Source organism: Pleurodeles waltl, chromosome 5, assembly GCF_031143425.1.
Source record: "Pleurodeles waltl isolate 20211129_DDA chromosome 5, aPleWal1.hap1.20221129, whole genome shotgun sequence".
Lineage (NCBI taxonomy): Eukaryota > Metazoa > Chordata > Amphibia > Caudata > Salamandridae > Pleurodeles > Pleurodeles waltl.
Genome location: NC_090444.1, coordinates 1171528632 through 1171542232, shown reverse-complemented (window position 1 = coordinate 1171542232; position 13601 = coordinate 1171528632). Strand labels below are relative to the sequence as shown.

The window sequence follows — 13601 nt, the reverse complement described above, 5'->3', positions numbered from 1 at the left end:
GCTTGGGCGGTGGTGCCTGTGTGTGGGAGAATAGACATGTGGGTGTCCTGTACTTTTTCAGCAATTGCTGCACTGGTCTGCACTATTTGATGCTTATATTCCCCTGTAGTGGCATGCAAGGTCCCTTCGTGTACATTTAGGTGCATTTTTTGTGGGGGGAGGAGGTGCATTGTGGGTGCTGTAGGTCAACTGGGATTCCATGCAGGGGCAGGTGACTGTGCACAGGGGGGTGAATGGAGATTTGTTTATGTGATTCTGGGCATGCAGGGGACTTGGATGTGGGTGTTGTGAACTGGGAGGGGATGGGGTCCTGGTGGTAGTGAGGGGATGGGGTGATACATACATTACAGGTGTGGTGACTGTTAAGATATTGTAGTTGACTTACCAGAGTCCAGTCCTCCTTTAAGTCTGGTGAGGCTTTCCGGGTGCAGGATAGCCATGACCATCTCCTCCCAGTCAGTATATTTGCGGGAGGAGGTAGGGGACCACCACCAGTCTTCTGTACGGCGATGTTGTGCCTGGATGCCATGGACCGCACCTTCCCGCGCAGGTTGTTCCATCTCTTCGTGATGTTCTCCATTGTGCATGGATAGTTTCCCACGATGTTTACCTTGTTGACTATCCTCTGCCATAGCTCCATCTTCCTGGCCACGGGTGTCTGCTGCACCTGTGCCCCGAATAGTTGTGGCTCGACCCTGAGTGTTTCATCCACCATGGTCCTTAGCTCCCTGTCTTTGAAGCGGGGATTCTTGGGGGTGCCATGGTGTGTGTTGTGGGTGGTGTGTATTAGGTATTTTGGTGAGAGTGCTGTTGTGTGTTTGGGTGTGTGACTTGTGATGGTGTTTGGCGTATGTTTGGGTTTTGGTGGTGTATTTGTGTGTGTGGCTTGTGTGATGTTGAGTTCAGTGTATGCATGTTTTGTTGTCAATATCTGTCATGCTATTGGCATTACAAAGGATTGTGGGGTGTGCATGTGTGTGTTTTAAAGTGTTGTGGATGTGTGTCAGGTGTGTGGGTTTCAAACTTGCCAATATGTGCATTTGTTGTTGGTGGGTCCCATTGCTGGCTGTGGCGGTCTGTACGGCCAATGGTTGTTCGCCATTCACTGTCCGCCAAGCTGATTTGTGCATCATTATATGGTTGGCAGACGATTTGTCTACATGGCTGCCTTTCTGCCGTTGTATGCCCAGGCGGTGGGTGGAGGGTACAGGAATTTTGGAGGTTTGTCTTTTTGGCATCATTATGGTCTTTTGTTCACCGTCAGCACGGCGGTCAGCAGTGATTATCGCCAAGTTCATAATAAGGGCCTATGTGATCTTTCTCGAGAAATTCTTGAACCCAGGTGATGCAGTGCACCAAACACCAGACCCTGAATTGGCCTGCCCTGCTGTGTGCCCACAGAAGAGAAAGTGAGGATTTACGGAGGTGTACGTTTTTCAGTTGGTGTCTGATGCTGTGTTTGGTGTATTGTTTTGTGCTGTTTGTCACTAGATTCCTCATCACAATCCAACTACTGTTTTGAGCAAACACAGGGCTGCATAAAAAAAAGGGGTACCTGCATTTTCTCCATGTCACGAGGAACATTTGTACCAAACAGGCCTCATTCGAGGATTAGGTCAGGAGTGATGCTCCATCACAGACGTGGGTAGGTAATGTAGGCCCTATTAATGGTGACAAGACATAGTTAGCACCTGTGAGACAGTTGATGTTTCAGACTTTACATTGGTGCAGTGAAATATGATCATGAGGATCTGCACCAAAATTTCTGGAAACACGTATACAAGGACATAATTGCTTATCTGAAATCTGTTTCTGTAGCAAAATTCAATTTATTTCATGTAGACTAGCAGATTGTCATGAAGCCTCAGTCCTTCCCAAAAGTGCATGTAAGACAGTCTGTGTCAATCAAGATGCATTTCCATGCCAGAGTGTATTGATTGAAGCAGACAGGAAGGTGACAGTTACAAATACCCCAAATTGCATTTAAGTTCCCTTAGTTATGTACAAATGAGAAAGCAATGATGGTAAGAAAAGTTATGCTTAAAAGGACATTTGCAGATGAAAGCTTACATCACATAGATGTTGATGCATCCCATCTTGACAAGTCAATATTAGGCCTGTTAGAAATGGGGTCTTTGGTTGGCAGTCAGGTTACGCCCTGTCCAAGCAAGGACCCTCACTCTAGTCAGGGTAAAGGCGACTCACCCTCAGTTAACCCCCGCTCACCCCCTTGGTAGCTTGGCATGAGGAGGCAGGCTTAACTTCTGAAGCAATGCGTAAAGTATTTGTACCAACACACAGTAAGTCAGGGAAAACACTACAAAATGACACAACACAGGTTTAGAAAAATAGTTAATATTTATCTAAACAAAACAAGACTGAAACAACAAAAATCCGACACACACAAGTCAAGTTATGAATTTTTAAAAGAATAAGGGCCAGATGTAGCAAAGGGTTTTACCCATTCTGTGTCTATGGGAAAATGTGTTCGTACATATGGCCCTAAGAGTCTTAGGGCCATATGTACGAACACATTTTCCCATAGACACAGAATGGGCAAAACTGATTGCTACATCTGGCCCTTAATCCTTAGAAAACAATGAGAATGCTATTATTTCAGAAAAGTACCTGGGAAGCGTCAAAGTAAAGCTGAACGGGTGAGTGTGCATTGAAAAAGGCCAGCGATGTGTCGATTTCTCACCCGCAAGCAAGAACGTGCGCCGTTCCTCCTATGGTCAGGTCGGCATGCATCATTTCTCCTCTCCTATAAGAGAGCGATGCGTCGATCCAGACGGGCACCTCGGGCCCGGGCAAGCTTTGCATTGATTTTCCGTGCCCAGCGATGTTGTATTGAAATCTGGTCGGACGGTGTCAAGAAATCACGCTGCGTGGGGGCTTCTGTCATTAAAAGCAGCCTCTGCGGGTGTTTCGGGTTGTTTCTCCAGCAGCGTTAAGTCAATCTTCCAGTGGTGATGCAGGTGGAGCATCGATTTTAGCAGTGAGGCCGACGGTGCGTCATTTATCAGCCGCGAGGTGGGTGGTGCATTGAAAGTTTCCCCGCAAGGCGGTCTTTGCATAGATTGCTGTCCTTTTCAACCAGCTGCACATTTCAAGGGCCCAGAGAAAGGTTAGGGCACCACTTGGCAGGCACGACTCTCAGCAGAAAGCCCAGGTGCTGGCAGAGAGAAATCTTTGATGTCCCTGAGACTTCAAAAACAGGAGGCAAGCTCAGTTCAAGCCCTTGGAGATTCTTCACCAGTGGGATGTCACAGAAAAGCCAGTCTTTGTCCTCTCTTAGGCAGAAGCAGCTACTGGTGGCCAACCCAGCAAAGCACAGTCACAGGAAAAGGGGCAGAACTCCTCCTCCAGCTCTTCTCCTTGGCAGGGGTTCCTCTTGGTTCCAGAAGTAATCTGATTTTCAGGGGTTTTGGGTGCTCTTCTTATACCCCTTTCTGCCTTTGAAGTAGGCCTACTTGAAAGAGAAGTCTCTGTTGTTTTCAAGATCCTGGCTTGCCCAGGCCAGTCCCCAGATGCACACCAGTGGGTTGGAGACTGCATTGTGTGAGGGCAGGCACAGCCCTTTCAGCTGTAAGTGACCACTCCTCCCCTCAGCCCAGATGGCCCATCAGGATATGCCGGCTACAACCCAGCTCCCTTTGTGTCACTATCTAGAGGAGAGGTGCAAACAGCCCAACTGTCAAATTGACCCAGACAGGGAATCCACAAACAAGCAGTCACAGAATGGTTTAAGCAAGAAAATGCCTACTTTCTAAAAGTGGCATTTTCAAACACACAATCTAAAAACCATCTTCACTAAAAGATGTATTTTTAAATTGTGGGTTCAATGACCCCAAACTCCACATGTCTATCTGCTCCCGAAGGGAATCTGCGCTTTAATCATATTTAAAGGCAGCCCTCATGTTACCCTGTGAGATAGATAGGCCTTGCAACAGTGAAAAACAAATTTGGCAGTATTTCACTGTCAGGACATGTAAAACACATAAGTACATGTCCCACCTTTAACATGCACTACACCCTGCCCGTGGGGCTACCTAGGGCCTACCTTGGGGAGCCTTACATGTATATAAAGGGAAGGTTAAGGCCTGGCAAGTGGGTACACCTGCCAAGTCGAATTGGCAGTTTAAAACATCACTCACAGGCACAGTTCAGTGGCAGGTTTGAGCCATGTTCACAGGGCTACTAATGTGGGTGGCACAACCAGTGCTGCAGGCCCACTGGTAGCATTTGATTTACAGGCCCTGGGCACCTCTAGTGCACGTTACTAGCAACTTACTAGAAATCAAATGTGCCAATGTACACATACAATTTATACAGGGAACACTTACACTTTGGCACTGGTCAGCAGTGGTAGTGTCCAGGGCAAACAAAACAGCAAAAACAGAGTCCAGCACACAGAAACAACCTGGGAAGTAGAGGAAACAGTTAGGGGAGACCATACTAATGATGCCAAGTCTAACAAGGCTCAAAACATGTCTCTTTTTTTAAATATGGAAATGTTTCTGCTCTGTACAGAATTAGTTTAGGAATGTATCCAGGCCTATGTATTTACTAATGCAGTCTAAGACATTTGTCATGCAGAGAAATAAAAGTAGATTAGAGACAAAAGGCGTACATGATATGGGAACTAGCATGCAAAATTTCTAGACTGTGAGCACATGGTTTGTGGAATTCTTCCCTACGTGCAAGAGAAACTGATGATTAAGAAGCCATGTTTGAGTGGTTTGAAGCTGGTGTAATATTTAGAACATGGAAAATGTTTTGTGAGCAAAGTTCATGTTCATATCAATTTACACTTTGCATCTGTCTTTATAGAATCATCTGGGCAAGGCGAAGGTGACAGCGGCCAGGTCGGAGGGGAAGAAGCTGGGTACTGGGTTGTGGTGCAGATACCACCAACACCAAGGGACCCGGTGCCACGATGGGTGAGGGGAATGGTGTTCGGGCCATGACTGACTCATAATCATCATTGGAGGGGTCCACAGATGACCAGTCCATAGTGGTGGCGGACCCTAGTACAATTTTTCCACCTGCATTGTCATCCACCAACCATGTTTCCATCTCCACTCTCCCTCCTCCTCCCCCCAGTTGGCCATAGCTGCTCCCCTAAAAGGGGTGGCGTCACCTTTGCTTCAGGCACCTCCTCCCTGGCCGACTCTCCAAGGCTGCCCTCAATGAGGAGGCTGTGGATCTTTTGCAGACTAACTCTGTAGGCTAGACAGCACCACTGAATGCCATCCAAGGATTTTAGTGTTCAGAATACCCAGATGTTAGCTTACCTGGATGGCATTCACAGTGACCTGTCCTATAGGGGGTCATTCCATGGTCCAACCTCCTCACTGACCGAACAAAACCTCTGCCTCTCCCTTTACTTCCCAACCCCAACTCCATGCTGAACAGTCTACCTCTATACTGAAGGAGGAAGTGTTGTTTGCCCTGGCCCTGACCCCTTCCTCATCCCAAACAGAAGTCCAACCCACCCAAGTGACTAGGTACCCCTTCCACACTCCAACCCACCACTTCCACATCCCAACCTACCCCTTCCAAAGCCAAACGCACCACTCCCAAATCCAACTCCCCCTCCCAAATCCAACTCCCCCTCCCAAATCCAAACTCACCCCTCACAAACCCCAAGTAACATAATTGAGGGGCCTGCTCGCTGCCCCATAGATGTCCCTTCCAGAGGAGTTTTATTTTGGCAGTGATATTAGCAGGGAAGTGATGGGCATGTAACCCAGTCTGAACTAATATGTGAAAGTCTTTGTTTTTTGTTTGTAAAACTATTTACAAAAGTTATTAGAGAGTTATCTTATTGGTATATAAACCATGTCCTTTGAGAATATCTTTGTTCTGGCCTTATTTTTGGATTGTTACTGATTGTTTGCTGATGATGTGATTTCTGCTAATTTCTGAGCCATGCACTTACTTTCATTTGTGACACTGACAAGCACGTTTGTGTACTTTAGATATTTTTTTTTAAATGCGTCAAGTAGTGTAGTACATTTGTGATGGGTTGTGTTAATTTTGGTGCAAGCATTCATCGTTTTACTGGACACTTACACCAAATGTGTGTTTATTTTGTCTAGATGTGTCCATAGTATGCACATATGCCTCACACAAGGAACCTGACACTTTAGAGTTAAATTACATGTAATGTTTGTCATAAATTGCACACACCAAGAGGACATGTGACCTTCATGCATCTCTGACATGTTTGCAGTTTAGAGGTAAGATTGGTTTTACATTCTGTGTACACCCACTTGTATCATTCTGTAGAGCAATTGCTACTGTATCATGGATTGAGTAGTTCCTATAGAGTAAATTGTTTATGTATATAATATGGTACTTTAGGTAACATTATTGCATACACCTGTATGGACACATTTTTATTTGGGATTGCTGTGAATTTTTGTGTGGGTGTCCTTTGCCATGAAGGCAGTCAGTACCTGTTTGGTGGGTGCTACTACTATCTCGAGGTGTGCTTTTAAACATTCTTTTAAGTACAACTTTACACACATATGCATTGCACATAATTGTAGTATTGGTTGCAAGCATTTGTTAAACATGCTCAGGTCAAGTGCTAATGTACAGCAACAATTCCGAGGATGACAGGTAAAACAGTGACTTACCTTCGGTTCTGGCCAACAACAGGGTTGATTTTCGTCTTGGTCCAGCAGCAGCAGCAAAGGTAGCACTTCTACGATCGGATTCATAGTGGCAGGAAATGGGAAAAGTTGAAAAAGCTTACTTTTGTGCTTATATTCCTCCCAATCTGCCAACTCAGGTGTAGCGTCTGACTGCCACATTTAGGCTGGTGGGAAAGCACATCATGATTGGCTTGCCGGTAAAGGGCCTGGAGTCCTGCAGCTAGCTGCTGTTGCCTTTGGCGCTATCAACGATGGCGGTAGTGTCTGCCAGTGATGGCAGTTAATCGGGGGTCTTTAGTCTACGATCTCACCAACATCTAAATTGGGGCGGAAGAACCACAAAGTTTACAGACGGAGAATCCAACAGAAAATCACCAACAGGACCCTTACTGTCAAGATCTAAATTAGGCCCTAAGTGTTTTGCACACTTCAGTCATTGGACTTATACTTGGGCTACATTTGGGTGATATGTGTGCTGCATTTGGCCTCTTTTTTCTCTGCTGGCCATCTTAGGAGACTTATTTGTTATGAAGCTCCGTAACTTCCTTATTTACTGGCCTATACTCAGTAGAAAATATTTTCAGTTTTCCATCAAGATGGCATTTGAATGTACCACACTTTTGGCATAAATTCAGAATGTTAGTACTGTAGTTGCTCATTAGAACACAGTAGTAGCTGCTGATCATAAGGGAGTTTATTTGCAGTCTACTGCTTGTGCCGAAAGTGCATGTTTCAGTCTGCATGTCAGAATGTTTTAATGAAATACAGGGGAAAGATAGTTGCAACCTTACTTAAAACATGTCCTAATTTTTCTTTCTGCAGCACAACTATAATTTCTATGACAAAATAAACCCCATGTTTTGTTCCTTTGTAAATTAAGGGCCAGGTTTATTTGGAAATGCCAAATTTGCCAGCGTTGTGCACTGTAATTTTGACAACGCAGGGATGCGCTCTATTTAATAGAAGGCGGCGCATCCCTGTATTTCCCCCTTGCTGCCGTGCACCAAAGCAGCCACCCTTGTACCATAGTGCAAGGATAGCTGCGTCGAGGGAAAGATTTTATTTTGTGCAGGAAGGAACACCTTCTTGCACAAAAATAATCTTAAATGGCAAATTGCTCTTTCTATATGTGGTGCAAAATGCAGCACACATAGAAAGAGCACAAAACAAGGAGAAATGAAACCATTTCTCCTCGTTGTGCCATGCTAACGTCACCCCTGGACTACTTAAAGGTTATCTGTGATCCTACTTGTACAATTTTTCTCAAATGCTCATCTCTATTTAACACATGCCAGTTCTTGTGTAATATTTTCTTAACACTGGACTGTGCTGAATCATACTTGATATATATATAAATATGCTTCTTTCACCAAAGACGACAAAGCGACAGAGCAGATGTTGATCTATTTACTTCTGCATAATTGTGTGTCATGACATCTCAGGAATGGGAACGAATACCCCAATTCTTTGTTGGTGTGTAGCAACGGGTTTCTCCATGGAGAAAATGCTTTCCATTTGGAAAACAACAAGATAAAAAAAAATTGCAATTGACCAGTAGGGCTGCCTCCTTCCCCATGCAGAATTGTACTATGTGGAGAATGGCCAATTTGAAAATGCCTCAGCATGACAAATGAACATGATTTACTTCAGCAAGTGCTTGTATCCAGGCATACTCTTGGTAAGGTTTGTGAATTTGAAAAAAATGTATGTTAAATCAGAGTTGGAAATCTCAGCACCAATGTTTACACTTTTATGTGAATGTGAGGCTGTAGTACTTATAAATCGATATTTTGCTTGTAGTCACACCATCCATTTTTCATCTCAACACAATGAAAAACCTTTAGTAGACTACCCCATCTGAGTATTTCCATTCTAACCTGGTGAAACTAGTAATCACTAAGCGGTAGCGGCTGCAAATGTCAAGGTGGGGGACAGGGTAATACAGGGGAAACAAATAACTAAAAAAAAACACTTACCGTTCCGCCGTTCCTTAAGCCGCCACCTCTCGAAGCCTCTTGCCTCTCCCTCTGTTGGTGTCCCTTCACTAACTGGACACCAGCACAGGCTCCTCAGAAATCCTAGCACTGCTCTCATGCAAAACCTAGCATGAAAGCAGTGTCAGGATTGGTCTGAGTGGCTTGGACTGCCGCTCAGACAGTGCACTGGGGTCTGTGCAGTTTCTCCAGCCAGGATGTTGAACAAAGCCAGGTTAGAGAAACCTAAGAGCGCATGTGTATATGGCCTGCCTAAGATGGCCAGCCAACACACACATGCGCACTAAGTGCACTTTACTCCCTCTGCCCTCTCCCCCACACCCTCTCCTGTGGCCCAGCCCGCCCCTCCCTGCTGGCTGAGCCAGTAAACTATTGTTTTGTTTTTCATCTGCTAGATCTTAGCCGGGGGGCAATTATCCTCCGCCATTGCGGAGGAGCAGTCTTTGATTGCGAATCTTAGAAATGCATGTAATACAATGCATACATTAAGGAAGTTTTGTTTCATTATTTGCTAGATAAATTATTTCAATAATATGACTAACTGAGCACTGATTTAGGTGAAATGTACAGGCGGGGGCAGTAGATCCACAGCCAAATCATATTTTAATGGCAGTTTAAAAAAATGTATTCTTCATTCTAAAACACATTAGAAAAGAAACCCATCTAAGATCTGTCACATGCAAGCAGAAAGGATAACACAAATTAGTAACTAGTATTGAAGGATGAGAAAGGTTCAGCAGAAATTTGAAGCAGGTACATGATGTAAAGGGAAATAATTAATGCCCATAGCATATTACAATAAAACGAGTTAATTGTGACAAATGCAGCGAATATATTTTCCTCTTCCTATAATTGCACTTTGGTTTACAATTTTGCAATATTTGTCAGTGTTTGCAGTGTGCCTCAAGGTGTTAAAGTACCGCAACAGAATTTCTGTGGATTTTGGTGAACATTGTGGGACTGATTGGTCCGTAGATTGATTGTAAAGGCTGTTCGTCCATCTAGGCCTTCGAATGACGCCCCATAGGACAGTTCACCTCATTTCCTCATTTTCAGTGTCTTGAGATGTGATGCATTATAGATGTGGACCTCCATAGCTTTGCACCCTTAGAATGATGGGAAAATCACAAAATGCAAGTGAATGATGGACCCATCACACGTGCAGCTGTTTAGATCACGGATGCAAGAGCACTCTATTAGAGACCAAGGGCCAGATGTAGCAAAAATAAAATTTGGGACTCGCATTTTGCGAGTTGATGCGACTCGCAAACTGCGAGTCGCAAATTGGAATGCCAGAAAAAAAAGAGATCCGATTTTGCGACCCGCAGCCGGACTCGCAACACTGTGTGCGAGTCCGCAGTTTGCGAGGTCGCTGTTTGCGAGTGTGCAAAAACGAACTCGCAATTAGCGAGTGGGTGTCGCAAATTGCGAATACCTTCAAAATTGCTTGCAGATGCAGCAGAACACTCCAGAAAGCATACCAGAACACCCTGGAAGCACTTCCTGGCACATGATGATGACATCACAGCCAGGAAGTTAACAAATACACCTGGGAGGAGGGCTCAACAGTGAGCAGTGTCTCTGCCACTCACAGTAGGGTGCTGAGGAGTGGTAGGCACAGCACCATGGACGCAGCAGGGACCAGCCAGGCTGGCAGGAGGGGCAGGAGATCATAGATAACAGCCAGGACAGATTCATGTGGCACATGGCGTTAATGTGCCACATGACTGGTTGGGATTTTCCTGCCCATGGACAATTTCAACTTGTATATAGTTTCTTCATGACATTAATAAAACAGTTATTTTTGTTCCACTTAACAAATGGTTAATAGGTGAGTATGGTGGGAGTTGACACGTACCGTCCAGAATATTGCGTTGCAATGTGGTCCCGTCTCAGTCTGCCTTGATTAGCTAGACTCCTATCCCCATGATGGCGATGTGGTTGTTCTTGCTCTTCATCATCAGGATCTGGGTCTGCAGGGGTGAGAGGTAGCCCACGTCGGGTGGCTATGTTGTGGAGGATGGCGCATGCGACCACAATTTTGAAAGCGGTAATGGGGGTGTATTGGAGGGCGCCTCCGCTGCGGTGGAGGCATCGGAATCTTGCCTTCAGGATTCCGAAGGTGCGCTCTATGAGGTTCCTGGTCCTCTTATGCGCACTGTTGTATTGCCTCTCTGAATCATTGCTGGGTGTTAAAAATGGAGTCATGATCCATGGCCTTAGAGCATATGCACTGTCACCTGTTGGGCACAAAAGTACACTGTTAGTAAGTCCAGATAGTCGTGCACAGTGACCTGTGTGTATGTCTGCAAGGTGTATGCAGCTCTACCTAGGAGGTATCCGTCTCCAAACTCCCCACGTTCCAGGCGTTGATGTATCCCACTATGTCTAAAAATGTATGAGTCATGGGTACTGGCTGGAAACTTAGCTACGATGTCTGTGATGACGTAATGGGCATCACAAACAACCTGTATGTTGAGTGAGTGGGTACACTTTCTGTTGCGGAAAATATGTTCCAGATTAGCGGGGGGCATATTTGAATGTGTGTCCCAGCTACACATCCAATGACATGGGGGAAGTGGGCAATGCGGTAAAAGTCCAGCTTGGTGCTGTTAATTTCTGCCTCATTCCTTGGTAAGTATATGAACTGAGACCTGTGCGCTACTAAGGCATCTAGGAATGCCCTGAGGAACCTTGACACTGCACTTTGGGATACCCCACCTGCCACGGCAATGACCCCCTGATAGCTCCCTGAGGCCAAGAGGTGCAGTGCGCATAGTACTTGCACATGCGTAGGGATGGCGCAGCCATGCAGAGTCTTGTGTTCTAGCTGTGGTTTTAGTACATATATTAATTCTAGAATGGCAGCGCTGCTAAGGCGGTATTTATCATAGATCTCCTCTTCAGTTTGCTGGAAAAGGGTCTGCCTTGTTCTATATATCTTCTCCTGTCTGTGGCTCCTCCTCCTCCTCTGCTGGGCTGCGTAGACTCTCCTCCTCACTGCTATCAGGTATATGTCCGCCATCTTGAGTGACCCAGATGCCTTCTGGGTCTCCTTTTATACTTTGGTAATGGTTACCACCTGCTCTGAGTTAGTGGTAAATGCGACTTGCAAACTGGGCTTTTTGCGACTAGTCGCAATTTGCGAGTTGCAATTGCATAAGGTTTGCGACTTGCAATTTGCGGGTCGCAAAATGGGGTCGCAACGGATGCGACTCGCAAACGGGTCCCATCGCTTTTTGCGAGTCGGAAATTGGCTTTTTGCATCCCATTTCCGATTTTGCACTGTCGCAAATTGTGAATCAGCCCGTTTGCGAGTCGCAAAGGTTTGCTACATCTGGCCCCTGGTGCCTCAAACTCTGTCCAAAGTTATACAGAAGAGCACTGCACATCTGTCATCTAAAGCCATTGGCAGGTCCTGTGCCATACTTACAGTATTGAAAGTGGAAGGCTTGGAATGCAGTCAATCACAATGATTGATTAAATATATTTGAAGTCATGTGAATATTCCTGAGTACTGTACTTTTGCCATCAACATCCTGCCACCTTCTTTTATTTGAAGTTTTAATAGCAGATTTTAGATATGTTCAAGGATCACAAATTGCCAGTGCCCTGGCAATGGGGGGTCTGATGGCAGTGGGGCCAGCGGAATCATTTCAAAGCGGATGTGGTGTGTTCCCTTTTGCTCAAGGTCAGACTTAGGAGCACCATGACTGCATGATCATTTTTTATTGTCTACAATACTTTGAGCCTCTCTTTATCCCTGTTTGACTTTTTAAATTGCTGTTGTATGATTTTCGTTTTATTTCAAACTTTTTCAGAATAATTATCACATTATATATGCAAAAGTTTATTTTTTCTAATTGTTCATTATTTCTAACTCAACTTTTATATGTAATGTTTTTTTAAAAACTGTTCTACATTTTTGCTTTCATATTGTACAGTCTTTAACATTTGAAAGAGTTTAATTCATTTTTATACATTTTTATTAGTCACATTTTTTAAAACATTTTTTATTCCCTGATATTTAAAATATTTTTATTTATAATAATTATTTGATTACATTTAATTCATTAATTGTAATTTATTTTTTGTTTTTAAAGAAAGTTAATTTCTAATATATATTGGTAATTAGCAATTTATCTGATTGGATTTTAAGATTTAGAATGTCCAATTTTTTAACTTAATTTTTTTTTACATTATAAATGTATTTTAATCTAAATTTATAATTCCTTATAAATTGTAAAAATATATTAAATAATTATTAATTTTCTTTTTTGATATTACTCCAAATTTACCTAATTCGTGTCATGTGGTTTATTTGGGGGGGATGTTTAAAATGGTTTCTTGCAAAGTATGTTTTTATTTTATTTTAATGTTGATGATAATTTTCTGGGAGTAGGTAATTATGAACCCTAAAGGCCAGTACTTTCATCAATGTGTTTAAGTTTACAGTGTAAATAGTGAATCAAACCCTTGGGGAACCCAAATTCTAACACTTTCACAATGTAGTAAAGTTTGGAGTGGGAATGGTAACTTTAAACCGCTCCCCCTCAAAGACTAACACTTTCCCCAATGTGTTAACGTTTGAAATGGGAATAGAAAATCTGACTCATACAAAATCCAACACTTTCCTCATTGGAGTAAAGTTTGGAGTGGGAATAGGAAATGTGAACACCCTCAAAGACCAACACTTTTCCCTATATAGTTAGATTTGGAGATAGAATAGTAATTCTGACTCCCCCACAGTCCAACACTATCCTCAATGTGATAAAGTTTAGACTAGAATAGTAACTTTAAAGCCACCGCCTCAATGTAATCAGTCCCTTAGGGAAGGCCTAATTTACTGCTTTGAGTTCAAACTTTGGGGAAAGTGCTTGAGCTGTGGGAGGGGAGGTCAGATTTGCTATTCTCACTCCAAAATGAACAACACTGGGAAAGT

General features: G+C 43.9%; 1 long non-coding RNA gene across 3 annotated transcripts in view; it reads left to right on the top strand.

The window, feature by feature from the left end:
• Window positions 1-13601, top strand: part of LOC138297367 (uncharacterized) — a 299615-nt gene that overhangs the window by 261101 nt on the left and 24913 nt on the right. For 2 of the 3 annotated variants that reach the window (XR_011204056.1, XR_011204058.1), the window contains one exon: window positions 4834-5852. This is a non-coding gene — a long non-coding RNA (uncharacterized lncRNA). Of the gene's footprint in view, window positions 1-4833; window positions 5853-13601 lie in introns of those variants that run through there. The other variant, XR_011204057.1, reaches the window with a different exon arrangement.